This window comes from Schistocerca cancellata, chromosome 1 (assembly GCF_023864275.1).
Source record: "Schistocerca cancellata isolate TAMUIC-IGC-003103 chromosome 1, iqSchCanc2.1, whole genome shotgun sequence".
Taxonomy (NCBI): Eukaryota; Metazoa; Arthropoda; class Insecta; order Orthoptera; family Acrididae; genus Schistocerca; species Schistocerca cancellata.
This window is the reverse complement of record NC_064626.1, coordinates 713,639,630-713,644,639: the sequence shown is the minus strand read 5'-3', so window position 1 is coordinate 713,644,639 and position 5,010 is coordinate 713,639,630. Positions and strand designations below refer to the sequence as shown.

The window sequence follows — 5,010 nt, the reverse complement described above, 5'->3', positions numbered from 1 at the left end:
TTTATGAATCTTTGGAAGGCCATACAGTCTTGGAGGTACACAACCATGTGGTTTTAACCTCTTGATGGTCTCTTGCGGTAAGGAGGAGGAATTTAATAGTGCTGAAGTTTTTCATTGCACACGTCCTGTAGGATCGTAATCAATCCTCCTATAGGTAGAGTCACTTCGCAGACCATACATCTTATCTTTATACACACCACGAGGTAACAAAACAGTTGCATTACCTTTGTCAGCTTTCAATACCACTACGTCAGGGTCCTCTCTCAGATTTCGTAATGCAGCCCTTTCTGCAGAGGTTAAATTACTGCGTTGAGTAGGAGCCTTCAACAGAGCACGGCAAGTTTCCCTTCTTATTTCGTCTGCGGCATCCAAAGGAAGACGTCATACAGCTTCTTCAACACTACTCAAAATACTTATTAATGGCGGTGCTGTAGGTGTAGGTGCACCTCTCCCACCACCTCATCAGTGCATCAACACAATACAGCTGCCAAATCCTCCATTCCTAATGTGCTCTGCCTTTCATATACCCAGAAATTTCCTTCACACCAAATGGAACACATTAAACATGAAAACCCTCTTCAAAATAACTCAACACTTACATCTATCTATGTCTTGAAAATCTGTCATGTACAGAAATCTCTGTGCTCTCTGTAGTTCTCACTTACAGTCTCATATTCCAGGTTAACCATTCTAGGCTTGTCAGTGATCTGCTTTTTTTATTCATTCACTTTAATAGAAGCACTTTACTGACCATAGCCAAACCAAAACAAAATTTACACCTTGTCCACCATTACCAATCTCCCTCCAATGGAGATACTTTCCATCTCATTCCACCACCCAACCTGTGATAACTTGTTAAGAGTTTCTTACCTCTGACTTTGCGTCACCTTCATCCTGAAATCTGTTCCCTTTGTGTCCAACATCACAGCCATGGGCCAAAGTGTGACACCACACATGCAGAAGGGAAGTAACTGATGGTGAAGGGAGAGTAGTGAGGTAAGAGAGGGGGGGGGGATATATTGATAAAGGGGAGAGAGAGAGAAAGACAGAGGCAGAGAGAGAGAGAACTTCATTTCTATTGGTTGTTTACAGCCTGAAATTTACTTTACCATGACAAGAAACATTTTTTTGTGTTGAGATCTCACACCATGTTATAAATTCAACTAATATTATCACTACTGTTCATAACATACCTCCTACTAACCTTTCCTTGTGGGGATGTATCTTCAAGAGCTTTTTCTTTGTTCTGCAAGAAAACAGAAAATATTTCATCAGTAATATTAATTGCTACACCATATTCAAAACAAAGTAACATGAGGAAGGAAGTTAGAGTTTAACACATCATTGAAAACTGAGATCACCACAGGTTAATCAGTGCAAGAAAATGAAAATTAGATTTTAAATCAAACGATGGAAAATGCAGTATGGAATGTAACAATACCAGAGAAGGAAAGTTGCTACTCACCATATAGTAGAGATGCTCAGTCGCGATAGACACAACAAGAATTTTAATGTTACATTGACATTAATATCATTAAATGTAGAATAAAAGCTTCCAGTGGAAAAGGACAGGAAAGCAAATCAATCACCTCTTTTGCAGAAACCATACTAGTAATCACCTTAAACAATTTAGGGAAGTCACAAAAACCTAAATTTATCTGGCCAGATAGGAATTTGAACTGCTTTCCCTTCTGAGATTAATGAATAGTTGCAATGGGAAACTATCTTTGTAAGAATTGTGGAAACAGGAACTGTGGAATTTACTGGAGGAAATGCTTGAAGTGAAACAAAGAATGCAGATTTAGGCTTTTATAATCCAGTTTCTTACTGAAATACAACATTAAATGTGTGCAGCACATAATTGTTCACAGTGAATTGAAAATAGCAAAGACAACCAATCACTGACCAAAGAGTCTTATTAACTCACTATCAATGCGGAGGTCCCTGAAGAGCCCATCGAGTCCTCCCAGGAGAGTGGAGCACTAGGGAGAAGAGATCAGCAGAGGTCCTCTTCACATATGTGTGCATGACTGACCATACCTCTGCATGTGGCATGTTTGGGTGATTTCTTGCCATAAGAGAGGTGTTGTGATCCCCATCTCCTTTCAGTACAGGTATATTTGTTGAGCAAGGATTGTTGATCTGTGGTCGTGGGATGCTGGAGTGCAGAGGTGACAGGGTATTGGATGCAGCAACATCAGACTCTGCTTGCATGCTAGGAGGTGACTGTTGTAAACCAGGATCTGTATTGGTAAGGAACATGTCAGCTGATAACCTCGATGTAATCATAGTTAGTTCTACATTGCTAGGTGCATTGTAGCTTTGAATAAACAGTCTGTCAAAACTGTAACCTGGTGTAGTATTGATTTTATGCACAGTTTAGTGGTGAATACCATTCTATCAAAATATCACATATGAGTTATGGGGGCACTGGGGGCATCACACACAGAGAATGTGTCCACAATGCCAGAATAATTCATCATACTGACCTGTGTTGCCAGTAGCTTATGTGCATTATGTGTCATGGCAGTAGGTGTATGTCCACTGCTGATGCCTTGACAGTTGCTGTCTTGTTGTTATTAGTTGTGCGGTGACTACAAGAGCTGCTCATATTGGATGTGCTGCATATAAGAACATGTGTTGCCTAACTCACTTCTTATAGAAGAAATTGTGATCTTCTGTATCTCCAATTCTAACATTTGATAGTCACTAAGTAGCTGTAGAAGGTGGTTGAGTATAGTGCACATTGACGGTGCTTGTGGGTTGGGGTTCTCTGTAAATAGTTATGCACATAGTGGCGGACAACTGTGATGCAATGAACAGATTCTCTGCTATTGGTTTGCTGGACTGTTCTTTGTGTCATACTTGGGGAGAGTTTAAAGTGTCAGAAGAATCTATGCTTAGGTTTGGTTCCTGAATATCTGCAACCAAAGACTGCAATGAAAATTTTTCACAGAGACCGCAGTCTGCAGCACAGGTATTAGCTAGATTGGAGAGTCGTTCACATCTTGTAGTTGCACAGCTGGTGCAAGAAGCTCCATTTGCAGGTTCTTCCTAGGAATGGTACTGGCTTCTCCTAGTGATTTGTTAAGAGATGCAGCATGTAAACTCTACCACTGTCACTTAGAATATGCATAAAATTTGTTTGGCCCATGTGTCTGAGCTGTGGGTGGCAATGATCCAGAAAATGTCTTGCATTTGGATGGTTACATGATGTAGAGTAGTCACACACTTTTTGACCAAAGCAAGTGTAGACCCAACAAAACAGGGATGACACCAGTGCATCTGTTGATGGAATGTTGTCATTAGGTGGTGGCACATTTGTTGTGGCTGGACAAAGGTCACCACCTTCATGGTGGGGATGAGCATCATCATTACCTTGGGAGTCCTGAATCATTTGATTTGCCTTAGCTGCTACTGACTGTCAGAAACATGTCACAGCCAAGTAAGTCTAGGACCAGCCGGGGTAAACGAATGAGCCCACAAAATTTAAGACCAGTACCCTTAATAATGACACACTGCACAATTGTTCTGTGTATTCTAAGCTCAGTATAATAAATTTCACTATGGCAGAAAAGGTTCTGGCCGCACATCAGCATGGATCTAGAAAACATCACTTGTGCAAAATTCAGCTGTCCCTTTTCTTGCATGATATTCAGTGAACCACGGGTAAAAGGTAACAAGCAGATTCCACGTTTCTAGATTTCCAGAAAGCATTTCTCATAGTGCCCCACTGCAGCCTTTTAATAAAGCTCTGAACGTACCAATAGGTTCCCACATAGGTGACTCGAAGACTTCTTAAGTCATGTCCTCGACAGTTAGCCTTTATCAGAGACAAGGGTATTATCTCGAGTGTGCCAGGGAAATGTGATAGAACCCCTCTTGTCCTCTACATGAATAAACTATCTGATGGCTATGGTGAATGGCAGTTTGCAACAGTTTGTTGATGATGCTGTGGTATATGAGAAAGTACTGTTGTTGAATTACTGTAGAATGATCTAAGATGACTGAAAACGAATTTCTACTTCACATGATAAGAGGCAGCTCATTCTAAATGTAGAAGAATGCAAGTTAAATGTAAAGATGAACGGGAAGAATAATCCCTTAATGTTTGAATACAGTATGAGAGGGCTGCAGATGACACAGTCATGTTAATTAAATATGTAGATGTAACATTGCAAAGCAATATGAAGTGCATGGGAGCATAAGGATGGTAGTAGGAAAGATGTGTGGTCAACTTTGGGTTATTGGGAGAGTGTGGCTCATCTACAAAAGAGGCCACTTATAAAACATTGGTGCAACCCATTCTTGAGTACTGCTTGAATGTCTGGTATTCCCACCAAGCTGGATTAAAGGAAGACATTAAAGCAGTTCTGAGGCGTGTTGCTATATTTGTTAGCAGTGGTTTCAATCAACACATGAGTCTTGCGAAGATGTGAAGATAGTAACTGTTCTGAAAGAACAGATACCAATGATGACCATGCAGCTTCCCTAGAAAGAAATATTAATTAATCGAAACCCTCAGCTGCTAATGGGTGTTGTTATACCTCAAAGGGGACAGCTGAAAATGTGTGCCCCAACCAGGACTCGAACCTGGGGTCTCCTGCTTACATGGCAGATGCTCTATCCATCTGAGCCACTGAGGGCACAGAGGATAGCATGACTGAAGGGACTTATACCTTGCACACTTGCCATGAGACCCACATTCCCAGCTGTCCTCAACCTATATTTGTAATATTCCTAAAGGATATTTGCCCATTCACTCATTACTAGCACCAACTACAGTCACGATTCCTGTAAGAGTTCAGGCAAAAGCGTACGAATTCGCACAGAAGAAGGTCAATGGCCGGATAGCCCTTAACTATATGAAGATAGTAACTGTTCCAAAAGAACAGATACCAATGATGACCATGCAGCTTCTCTATTCTTCAAACCTTTGCAGAAGAAACTGTTCCAAAAGAACAGATACCAATGATGACCATGCAGCTTCTCTATTCTTCAAACCTTTGC

General features: G+C 40.9%; 1 non-coding gene across 1 annotated transcript; it reads right to left on the bottom strand.

Annotated features, from left to right (window-relative positions):
• Window positions 1-4,572: 4,572 nt before the first annotated feature.
• On the bottom strand, window positions 4,573-4,647 carry Trnat-ugu (transfer RNA threonine (anticodon UGU)). The gene has a single exon. It is a non-coding gene; the product is annotated as a tRNA-Thr (tRNA).
• Between the last annotated feature and the right edge of the window lie 363 nt (window positions 4,648-5,010).